Source organism: Otolemur garnettii, unplaced genomic scaffold (assembly GCF_000181295.1).
Source record: "Otolemur garnettii isolate 467f Iridium unplaced genomic scaffold, OtoGar3 scaffold00077, whole genome shotgun sequence".
In the NCBI taxonomy this organism is placed as follows: domain Eukaryota; kingdom Metazoa; phylum Chordata; class Mammalia; order Primates; family Galagidae; genus Otolemur; species Otolemur garnettii.
This window is the reverse complement of record NW_003852472.1, coordinates 2,320,464-2,332,314: the sequence shown is the minus strand read 5'-3', so window position 1 is coordinate 2,332,314 and position 11,851 is coordinate 2,320,464. Positions and strand designations below refer to the sequence as shown.

At 40.1% G+C, this 11,851-nt stretch overlaps 1 protein-coding gene across 2 annotated transcripts in view; it reads left to right on the top strand.

Annotated features, from left to right (window-relative positions):
• Positions 1–11,851, top strand: part of BAZ1B (bromodomain adjacent to zinc finger domain 1B) — an 84,061-nt gene that overhangs the window by 39,596 nt on the left and 32,614 nt on the right. The gene's annotated exons all lie outside the window — the stretch shown is intronic.

The window sequence follows — 11,851 nt, the reverse complement described above, 5'->3', positions numbered from 1 at the left end:
AAATCTTATAGATGGAGAAACTCAGGCATTAGAACCAACAGAAAGTGAACAACACGTAAGACACTAATCTAGTCTTTGTGATTGTCTTTTTCACCTCAGGGTTGATCCAATAAGATTTTTTTTTTTAATGTAGGTTTTGAGAGTACTTATGCTTCTTTTGTTGATAAATTTAACTTACTAGCATACTGGCTGATACTTTCTTCTTGGTGTCTTGGCCAGAATAGGGCCAAGAAAGGGCTGTTGATCCATTAAAATTATGGTAGACTTCCAGGATTTCTTTTTTTCCCATTCCTTTTAATTATAAACAAAGGCATCTTAAATTAGAAGAGCTAAGTTACCTCAGTTAGTTATCTTAGGGGTAGATTATGCCAACAAAAGTATATTCAAAAGTAATTTTCTTTCTCTAAAACATTGGTAAAGACTCTCAACTATAACTTAGCAGATTTTCTTTTCTTTTTGTTGAGACAGAGTTTCCTTCTGTCACCCTAGGTAGAGTGCCATGGCATCATTTTAGCTCACAGCAACCTCAGACTCTCAGCCTCCTGAGTGGTTGGGACTAGAGGCGCCTACTACAATGCCTGACTAGTTTTTCTGCTTTTAGTAGAGATGGGGGTCTCACTCTTGCTTAGGCTGGTCTTGAACTCCCTCCCTCCTGGAGTGATCCACCTGCCTCAGCCTCCCAGAGTGCTAGGATTATAGGTGTGAGCCACTGTGCCTAGCCAGCAGATTTTCTTATTCTAGACCAATAAAATGAAGCACTGTTTTTCATTAGCTCTTTAAATTTTTTTTTTTTTTTTTTAAACAGAGTCTCGGTTACCCTAGGTAGTGTGCGGTGGGCATCTTAGCTCACAGCAACCTTAAAACTCTTGGGTTAAGCAATCCTCTTGCCTTAGCCTCCCAAGCAGTTGGGACAACAGGCACCCGCCATAAAGCCGAGCTGTTTTTTAGAGATGGGGTCTCGCTCTCTCAGGCTGGTCTCTAACCCGTGAGCTCAGGCAATCTACCTGCCTCAGCCTCCCAGAGTGTTAGGATTACAGGCATGAGTCACCACACCCAGTCCCTAAATTTCTTATTATTTGGTTAAAAAAGACAAAATTAGGAACTAATTGGCTGGCTGTATTTTCTAGGAAACTGTAACAAACCTGAATATTTTCTTAAATGTTTTTAGATACTGAGGGGAAATGCATTTGTCATTTCATCATTACAGAGTTTTGGAATCATGACACAGCTTTGTGTGGTTGTCACAGATTACTATCTTTTTTTTTGAGACAGAGCCTCAAGTTGTCACCCTGGGTATAGTGCCACAGTGTGACAGCTCACAGCAACCTCCAACTCCTGGGCTTAAGCGATTCTCTTGCCTCAGCCTCCTTAGTAGCTGGGACTACAGGTGCCTGGCACAGCGCCAAGCTATTTTTTGGTTGTAGTTGTCAATGTTGTTTGGCAGGCTCGGGCTGGATTCCAACCTGCCAGCTCTGGTGTATGTGGCTAGTGCCTTAGCCACTTGAGCTACAGGCACAGAGCCACAGATTACTATCTTAACTATGTGAGAATCCTGTGTATAAAATCATCTCAGAATGGGTTTTAGACTCTTGAATCACTTAAGTCCTTAAATGCTAATATTTTCTTCTTTTAAAATCTTATCACAATCTGGGCTCAGTGCTCATAGCACAGTGGTTATGGCGACAGCCACATACACTAAGGGTGGTGGGTTCAAACCTGGCCCGTGCCAGCTAAACAACAGTGACAACTGCAACAAAAAATAGTGGGACGTTGTGGTGGACGCTTGTAGTCCCAGCTACTTAGGAGGCTGAGGCAAGAGAATTGCTTAAGCCCAGGAGTTGGAGGTTGCTGGGAGCTGTGATGCCATGGCACTCTACTAAGGGTGGCATAGTAAGACTCTGTCTCAAAAAAAAAAAAAAAAATCTTAAACAATATGTTACATATTTAGTTTAGCTATTCAAGTATGTGAATAACGTGAAAGACTATAATTTGTGGTTAAAAGATCTTTTGGGGCTGGGTGCAATGGCTCATGCCTATAATCCTGGCACTCTGGTAGGCTGAAGCAGGTGAATTGCTTGAGTTCAGTAGTTCAAGACCAACCTGAACAAGAGCGAGACCCCTGTCACTACTAAAAATGGAAAAAGTGAGGCAAGAGGATTGCTTGAGCGCAAGAGTTGGAGGTTGCTGTCAGCTATGATGCCACAGCATGCTACCCAGGGTAACAGCTTGAGACTCTGTCTCCAAAAATAAATAAATAAATAAATAAATAAGTAAAAGATCTTTTGGGTTCGTTAAGACAGAAAAGCTGATTGACACTTTTTGTGAGCCAGAGAGTAGAGTTCTAAGAACTTACCCTGCAAGGCAGTTCGCCACTCCCAAATTTTCAAATGAGGATTTAAAGCATTAATTTTATGACAGTGGGAGCAGTGGCTCACACCTATAATCCTACTACTCTGAGAGGCTGAGGCAGGTGGATTACTGGAGCTCAGGAGTTCAGGACCACCTAAGCAAGAGCACCACCCTATTTTTAATAACAATAGAAAAACTAGCCGGGCGTCCATGGCAGGTGCCTGTAGTCCCAGCTACCTGGGAGGCTGAGGCAAGAGGATCACTTGAGCCCAAGAGTTTGGGGTTGCTGTGAGGTATGATGCCCTGGGCACTCTACCCAGGGCATCATAATAAAACTGTCTCCAAAAGAAATAGTGAAATTTTGCTATAGCTTAGCTTGAGAGTAGGAAATACAAACTTGCTTATATTAAACTGCTATAAGGCGGCAGTGATTTTTCTTAGTTAGGAAAAAGTAAGGCCAGTGTAATACCAGTCTACAAAATTAAGGGCCTATATACTTGTCTTTATTATTTGTTTTTCCTACTTTAAATAATAGTTCATTATCCATTACTAACTATCTGATATTTCACTGGTGGTCTCCTGTGTTTTGCATGTAAGCTGTGTTTGTCCTACTTGTAAAATTTGTTTTCTTGGAGGACTTTTGGCTTCTTAGCCAGGGTACAATGTAGTAAAGAGTAATAGATAAGTAGACCATAAAACATAGCTTTGTATTATTATTATTATTATTATTTTTTTTTTTTTTTTTTTTGCAGTTTTTGGCCAGAGCTGGGTTGAACCCACTACCTTTGGCATATGGGGCCGGCGCCCTACTCCTTTGAGTCACAGGTGCTGCCTTAGCTTTGGATTCTTTCTTCATCTAAAGGAAGTTTAAAACAATGCATTAAGGATTAAAGTTTCTCTCTTTTATGTTCTCCTTGGTTTTGTAGAATTTAATGTTCTGCAAAGCTTCTCAGTATATTTACTGTGTAGAGAGATGAGGCCTAGAGAGAGAAAGTTGTGAGCAATAGCTTTAGAAGAGGACTAATGGGGAGACCTTTAGATGGGAGAGAGGACAATTATTAGAGATATTGGAATTTTGGAGTGTTCACCTGAGTAGAGCCTAGTATGATGGTAAGGGATATGTTTGTATTCATTAAATCTTTCTAGAATGTAAATTATTTGAGAATGAGAACTACCTTACTCATTTTATACTACATATCATATGATGTTTAGCACAGTACATTGCATTTAGTAGTTACATGGGGCCAGTTGCAGTGACTCATGCCTATAATCCTAGCTCTCTGGGAAGCCAAGGCAGATGGATTGCCTGAGGTTGTGGTTTAAGACCAGCCTGAGCAAGAACAAGACCCTGTCTCTAAAAATAGCCGAATGTTGTTACAGGCACCTATAGTCCCAGCTACTTGGGAGGCTGAGGTAAGAGGATCACTTGAGTCCAGGAGTTTGAGGTTGCTGTGAACTCTGATGCCATGGCACTCTACTGAGGGTGACAAAGTGAGACTCTTATCAAAAAAAATAGTTACATGGCTATTTAATGTTATTTCTTACAGAAGTTCCATTTATTGAGGAGATAATGCTATTAATAGTTGGTTTTTAGGGATATCAAATAGTTTTATAAGCCTGATGACTTAGGAGAATGCTTCATGAGGCAATTGGATGAAAAGATAACTGTTACCTAAGGTGAAATCTGCCATCCTAATAGCTCCTTTCCTTTCTTGTAATGTATTACAGCCGTAGTGTTTTGTTAGTCTCTGATGTTTGAACTCTTGTTTTGGACATATCCTAGCAGGGAAGCCTTTGGCTAGAGATGTAAGAAGAAAATAACACTTTTTAAAACATTTGGAATTCTGAAACAATTTGGACTAATTTAGCATTGTCCTTAATACATTTAAAAAAAATTTTGTTTGAATAATCCTATATACGCAAGTTGACAAAACACTATAAAGAATTTCCATGTACTTTTCAATTAGGTTCCTCAAATATTAACATTGATTGTATTTGTTTTATTATTTTCTCTCTTTACACACACAAATTATTTTATTTTGAGCCAAGAAAGTTGCCAGGCAGGATGCTCTTTGATAAAACACTTGATTATGTATTTCTTTAAAAAAAAGATACTGTCTGATGTAACTATGGTACAGTTAATCAGAATCAGGAACTTAATATTGAAACAATTCTGTTATCTTCAAATCTATAGTTCTTATTTAAATTTTGCCGATTGTTCAATAATCTTTTAGCCACAAACATTGGTTTTGGTATTAATAGGATATAATGTGATACGCTGTATTACATTTACTTGTTTCTTTTGTTTCTTCTAATCTGAGACTATTCCTCAGCAATATCTTCTTTCAAAACCATGATGTTCTAACCTAATAGGAGCCAGTTATTTTATAGAGTGGTTCTCAGTTTTGGTTTATTTCTTCATGATTGGATTTAGAATATTTGATAGAAATACCACCAAATTGATACATTCTTAGTAGATCATATCAGAAGACACATGATGTAGTTTTGTCTCATTACCAGTGAGTATTATATATTTTAAAATATATTTCTTACTTGTCTTAATAACTGAGTGTTCATAGCCTGAAGATTTCTTTTTAAAAATAAATTTTAGCTCTTGAAGTTTTTTTTTTTTTAAATGAGTTAGAGATTAGAGCCAGGATTATGTTAAAAGATAAATTATAGGATAGCTGAGTAAGGTAGCCTGTAATCCTAGCCCTTCATGAGATCGAAGTGGGAGAATTGCTAGAGCTCAAGAATTCAAGATCATCTTGAGCAACATAGCAAGACACCTGTCTCTATAAAGAATAGAAAAAGTAGCCAGGCATATTGGCACAAGCCTGTGGTCTTCAGCTACTAAGCAGGCTGAGGTTGGAGCATTGCTTGAAACCAGGAGTTTCAGGTTGCACTGCGCTATGATGATGCCACTGCACTCTAGCTTGGGCAACTGCGTGAGACTTTGTCTTCAAGTAAAAGATAAATTATATATTTTCAAAACATTTTGAAAATATTTTATATAGTAACAGAATTCCCACATTTGTTGATAAAAACATATGGAGATTGAGACAAGCTGGTATGTGAATGTTGTCCTTAGACTTTCAACATGTTTAGGTGAATAAAAAGTGAAATAAGAATCAGAATGTAGGCTCGGTGCCTGTGGCTCAAGTGGCTAAGGTGCCAGCCACATACACCTAAGGTGGCGGGTTTGAATCCAGCCCAGGCCCACCAAACAACAATGACGGCTGCAACCAAAAAATAGCTGGGCGCCTGTGGTCTCAGCTACTTGGGAGGCTGAGGCAGGAGACTTAGCTTGAGCCTAGGAATTGGAGGTTGCTGTGAGCTGTGATGCTACAGCACTCAACCCAGGGGGACAACTTGAGGCTCTGTCTCAAAAAAAAAAAAGAATCAGAATGTAGGTTGTCAGAAGTTTTCTTAGGGTTTTATGGCTTAGATTATACTGATGTTAAGTTAAATTCAGTATTGGAATGAGCGGTTACAAATAATTTCTTTTTGTCTTTTTATTAAGAAATGTGACTTTCAAGGTATATATTTATCATGATAGGAGCAAATGTAGAATTGTACACACTAGGTATTTTAACCTCCCACATATCCAAGACATATTTTTTCCTGTTTAGCAATTAGGAAGAAGCTTTGCCAACAAATTATGATATTGCTAATCTTGTTGTTTGGTCTTCTAATCTCTCTCCCTATTTAATTAATCCTAGTAGATTAATTGTGCTGAATGGGGGATAGGGGAAGCCCTTAGCACATAAGTGGTTTTATACTTTTTCAGATCCCCCTGAGTCCAGCCATGCCGGCTCCCATTTGGCTGTGACTGCCAGCATGCCTCATGCTGAAATGATCCAGTTACTGAAGGACTGCTCGCAGGGAGCTGGCCTATTGGGAGGGGGTTGGGTGAGTTCATTTCTTTCATTTTTAAGAAAAAAGAGTTATATGGTGTGGCTTTGGCAGGAAAACACACCTTATAAATAAAAATAAATTGCTGGACCATCTTGTGGTGCAGCTGTCCCACCACTTCACTTCTTTGTAATTCCATGCTTCTGAGTGGAAGACGTTTAAAGAACTTTATGCTAAATTTGAGTATTTTTTTAATAGAAATATCAGTAAATTAAGAAGTATAGCAGTTACAATAGACTCTATTAAAATATACCTATTTAATATGCTAAAGATGAAACTTAGTCTCACATTAATCTCCTTAGTGATAAATTTCATTTTAGGATAATTTTAAATATATAATCTGTTATTCTGAGCATTAGACTCTGTGTATATCTCTATTCTAAAGATTTTCTAATACTAGCTGAAGAGAATTAGCTTTTGTGGGGCACACATTTGTTTTTAATTCTTGCCAGGGTCATGATGTATCTTGCTTTGTGAGTACTGATAGTATTGTTATCTATGAAAAGAATGGAATCTTAAATAAATTATCTTTGCTTACTTTAACATTTTGAAATGTAGTTCTGGGGAACTAGAACTAGGATATTCTATATCTGTGGAAAGTATCCCCAGGGATAGAGTTTATACTTTATAAAACTATAAAACCTCTTTGTTAGCCCATCTTAAGCATGATTATTGGGGAACAACAAATTGAATTTTAATCAGGCAACAAAAACAAGTCAGCCAAAGGAATAATAACCTGTAGTCACCTAAAATTCTTAAAAGGCAGACTGGCCTTTAAAGTTAGAACTTTGCCAGAAAAGGGACTTTTTTTTTTTTTGAGACAGAATCTCACTGTATCAGTAGATTGCCTTGGTGTCCCAGCTCACAGCAACCTCAAACTCCTGGGCTCAAATGGTTCTCTTGCCTAAGCCTCCCAAGTAGCTGGGACCACAGGTGCCTGCCACAACAACCAGCCATTTTTTGTTGCAGTTGTCATTGTTGTTGACCAGGCCTGGATCAGGTTCGAACCCACCAACTTCAGTATATGTGGCTGGCACTGCAACCAGTGTGCTATGGGCGCCAAGCCAGAAAAGGGATTTATAGTCTTCTCAATGGAGCCTGTATTTCTACCTCTTCTGTTGCCTTGGTTTTGTGAATTTGTTTCTCTGGTGATTATTTCCTCAATATTTAAGTCTTTTTAATTTTTTTTATTTTTTATTATTTTTGTGACAGAGTCTCACTTTGTCACCCTCAGTAGAGTACTATGGCATCACAGCTCACAGCAACCTCAAACTCTTAGGCTTAAACAATTCTCTTGCCTCAGCTCCCAAGTGACTGGGACTGCAGGTGCCCACCACAACGCCTGGCTTTCTTTTTTTTAGAGATGAGGTCTTGCTGTGGCTCAGGCTGGTTTCAAACTCCTGAGCTTAGGCATTCCACCTGCACCTGCCTCAGCCTCCCAGAGTGGTAGGATTACAGGCGTGAGCCACCAAGCCAGGCCAATTTTTTCTTAATCTACCCATGATAGCACTTTAATGTTTAAATCTTAATTGGCATTATATAGTATAACTTATTAAATGTCTAAACCTATTTGCCTTTCTCCTAACAAGGACATAAGTATTCTGTTACCTCTGGGATTTATTTCATCCTAGTTATTTCCCTGTAGCCTTTTTTTTTTTTTTTGGTGGGGGGGGAGGCTCATACTTTCATATTCAGTTATTTGTCACTGTTTTTAACCTTCAGTTTTCTTACACTGGCCTGTCTTTCCTGCTGTTTCCAGACTGCTTTTTTATATGTTGCTCTTCTCAGGTTAGTTCTTCCACTTAACAACCTGAAGTAAGTTTATCTAGTCTTTCAATGCCATTTGTGCTTAGTTGGTTTTGGTGATAGAAATCAAGTGTTTTTGTTTTTTTGTTTTTTTGTTTTTTTTATTGAGACAGAGTCTCAAGCTATCACTCTGGGTGGAGTGTCATGGCATCACAGCTCACAGCAACCTCCAACTCCTGGGCTCAAGTGAGTCTCTTGCCTCCGCCTCCCAAGTAGCTGGGACCACAGGCATCTACCACAGCGCCCAGCTATTTTTTTTTTGGTTGCAGCCGTCATTGTTGTTTGGCAGGCCTGGGCTGGATTCAAACCCGCCACCTTAGGTGTATGTGGCTGGCACCTTAGCCACTTGAGCCACAGGTGCTGAGCCAGAAATCAAGTGTTCTGAAAGTTTTCTAGTTATTCCTGATTACTCGAAACAATTTTTTTCTGAAATGGGCTGTATTTTAGCATTGCTTGGTTATTTAATTTAGTTTGTGTTTTAACTGCTGGGCTTTTTCTTCCTAATTACATGCTTTAAAGTTTTGTGATCACTGTTTTTTTTTTTTTCCTGGAGACAAAGTCTTACTATGTCGTCCTCTTCTAGTCTTAGCCTCCCCAGGAGCTAGGACTATAGCTGCCTGCCATATAACCTGGGTAAATTTTTGGTTTTGGTGGAGATGGGGGGTCTTGCTCTTGCTCAGGCAGGTCTTAAACTCCTGAACTCAAGCAGTCCACCCACCTTAGCCTCCCACAGTTTACAGGTAAGATTACAGGTATGAGCCACAGCACCAGCTTGGTTTTGTTTGTTGTTATTGTTTTCTTTCTTTGTTGTTGTTATTTTTGAGACAGATTCCACTGTGTTGTTCTAGGTAGAGTGCCATAGCGTCACAGCTCACAGCAACCTCAAACTCTTGGGCTTAAGCAATTCTCTTCCCAGCTTCTCAAGTAGCTGGGACTATAGGAGCCCGCCATAACACCTGGCTATTTTTTTGTTGCGTTTGTTTACCTGGCCTGGGTTTAAACCCACCACCCTCCATGTATGTGGCTGACGTCGTAACCACTGTGCTACAGGCACTGAGCCTTTTGGTTTTTTTGTTTTGTTTTGTTTTTTGAGACATAGTCTCACTTTATCACCCTTGGTACGAGTGTGGTGGAGTGACAGCTCACAGCAACCTCAAACTCTTGGGGTTAAGTGATTCTCTTGTCTCAGCCTTCCAAGTAGCTGGGACTACAGGTGCCTGCCACAACGCCTGGCTATATTTTGGTTATAGTTGTTACTATTGTTTGGCAGGCCTGGGCTAGGTTTGAACTCTCCAGCCTTGGTGTATGTGGCTGGTGTTGTAACCACTGTACTACGGGCACTGAGCCTATTGTTACTATTTTTTATTAAACATTTTTAAACAGAAAAAGTGGTGGTATCGTGACAAATGGACTAGGCTCTAACTTACTGACTAGTTCTGTATGATGAATATAAAGCATGGAAGGTTTGAGGAGACTGGAGAAGATGCGTGTCCAGGAGAGCAGTAATGTAGATGGACTAAGAAAACACACTGTGATTATTAGGCAGTGTTGAGGACCTATTGAGGTGCCTGGAAGTGAATTTGAGACCACTTAGTCTTCTTTTATCTTTTTTTTTTTTTTTTTGGAGATTTTTTTCTTTGTTGCCCTTAGTAGAGTGCCATGGCATTGTAGCTCATAGCAACCTTACACTCTTGGGCTCAGGTGATCCTCCTGCCTCAGCCTCCCAGGTAGCTGGGACTGTAAGCATCCTCCGTAACAACCAGCTTTTTTTTTTTTTTTTGAGTCAGAGTCTCACTATGTTGCCCTCGGTAGAGTACCATACCATGGTGTCACAGCTCACAGCAGCCTCAACTCTTGAGCTCTAGAGATTCTCTTGCCTTAGCCTCCCAAGTAGCTAGGACTACAACACACCCACCACAATGCCCAGCTATTTTTTGTTGCAGTTGTAATTGTTTAACCGACCTTCTGTGCATGTGGCTGGCACCATAACCACTGTGCTACGGCTGCCAAGCCACGCCCAGCTATTGTTAGAGACAGGGTCTCTCTCTTGCTCAGGCTGGTCTTGAACCCGTGACCTCAGGCAATCCACCCTCCTTGGCCTCCCATAGTGCTAGGATTATAGATGTGAGCCACTGTGCCCAGCCTCCCAACTATTTTTTAGAGACAGGGTCTCACTCTTGCTCAAGCTGGTGTCAAACTCCTAAGCTCACATGATTGATTCTCCTTGGCTTTTAGAGATTCAGGATTACAGGTGTTAGCCACCATGCCCGGCCTTTTTGTTGTATTTTTAATTCTAGCCAAGTTTAAGCTGAACAGGCCAGGAGTTAAATTCATATGAGTCAATCAGGGTTATAGTTTTTCCAAGTAAATGTAATAGAACAAGAGAGGCAAAGAAATTATAGGTTGATGTGAGATTGATAATCAGATTGATTCAAATTTATCTAGGTAAAGGAAAAGGAGGTGAGTATAGTAATCTCCAGTAGTATTGGAGAATCTGGAGAGAGTGAATTTGAGAAATATGTGGGTATGTTCAAAGACAATTATATGAAATTAATGAGGATTTAGAGAGCTTATAGTTAATAATAATTTATTCATGGGAATTAGTTCTTGAAGTATGGGGAGAGGACAGAGAAGAGTTTAACCCTAGTAGGCCAAAGGTAGGAAGTTTCCTTGTCTGAGAGCAGTGTTGATGTTGTTACTATTGTATGGGTACTTTTTTTTTTTTCTGAGACAGAGTTTTATTATGTCACCCTCAGTAGAGTGCTATGGAGTCACAGGTCACAGCAACCTCAAACTCTTGGGCTTAAGCGATTCTCTTGCTTCAGCCTCCCAAGTAGCTGGGACTACAGGTACCTACCACAACACCTGGCTATTTTTTTGTTACAGTTGTTTAGCTGGCCTGAACCCAGGCTTGAACCCACCACACTCAGTGTCTGTGGTTGGCACCGTAACCACTGTGCTATAGGCACTGAGCCCTATATGGGTACTTTCAATAGGAAAATATTCCTCAGGTTTAAGGCAAAAATATTTAAACATTATACTTTCAACGTAAGAGTACAGGATGCCCTGGAGCAGAACAAACATTGAGAGGATGAAAGTCCAATCTTACTTCAATTTTTTAAGAGTCTCTCACTTTGTTGCCCTCTAGAGTGCTGTAGCATCACAGCTCACAGCAACCTCCAGCTCTTAGGCTTAGGCAGTTCTCTTGCTTCAGCCTCCTGAGTAGCTGGGACTACAGGCACACACCACAGTGCCCAGCTATTTTTTTTGTTACAGTTTGGCTGGGGCCGGGTTCAAACCTGCCACCCTTGGCATGGGGGGCCGGCGCCCTACTCACTGAGCCACCGGCGCCACCTTAGGTACTTTAAAAACTCCTCAGATAGTCGATATCCTTAATCTAGGATCCATGGATGGGCTTTCTGAAATTGTTTGCATAGTTTTTGTATGTCGTTTCTAGGGGAAGAGTTTACAGATTTCATTAAAATATTTCAGGACCACTAATGTATATATAAACAGAACTAAGTGCATAGCAAAAATGTGTAATATTGGGGTATATATTTTTAAGTATGGTTATCAAGAGAATTTTATATTGATTTTTCAGGAACACAGTGTTTATGATGAGAAATGAATATGTAGTTTTATTTGAATAGCTAGGGAAGAGGGCCTTTAAGATGCTTAAATATTGGCTCAGTGCCTGTGGCTCAAGCGGCTGAGGTGCCAGCCACATACACCTAAGGTGGCGGGTTCGAATCCCCAGCCCGGGCCCGCCAAACAACAATGA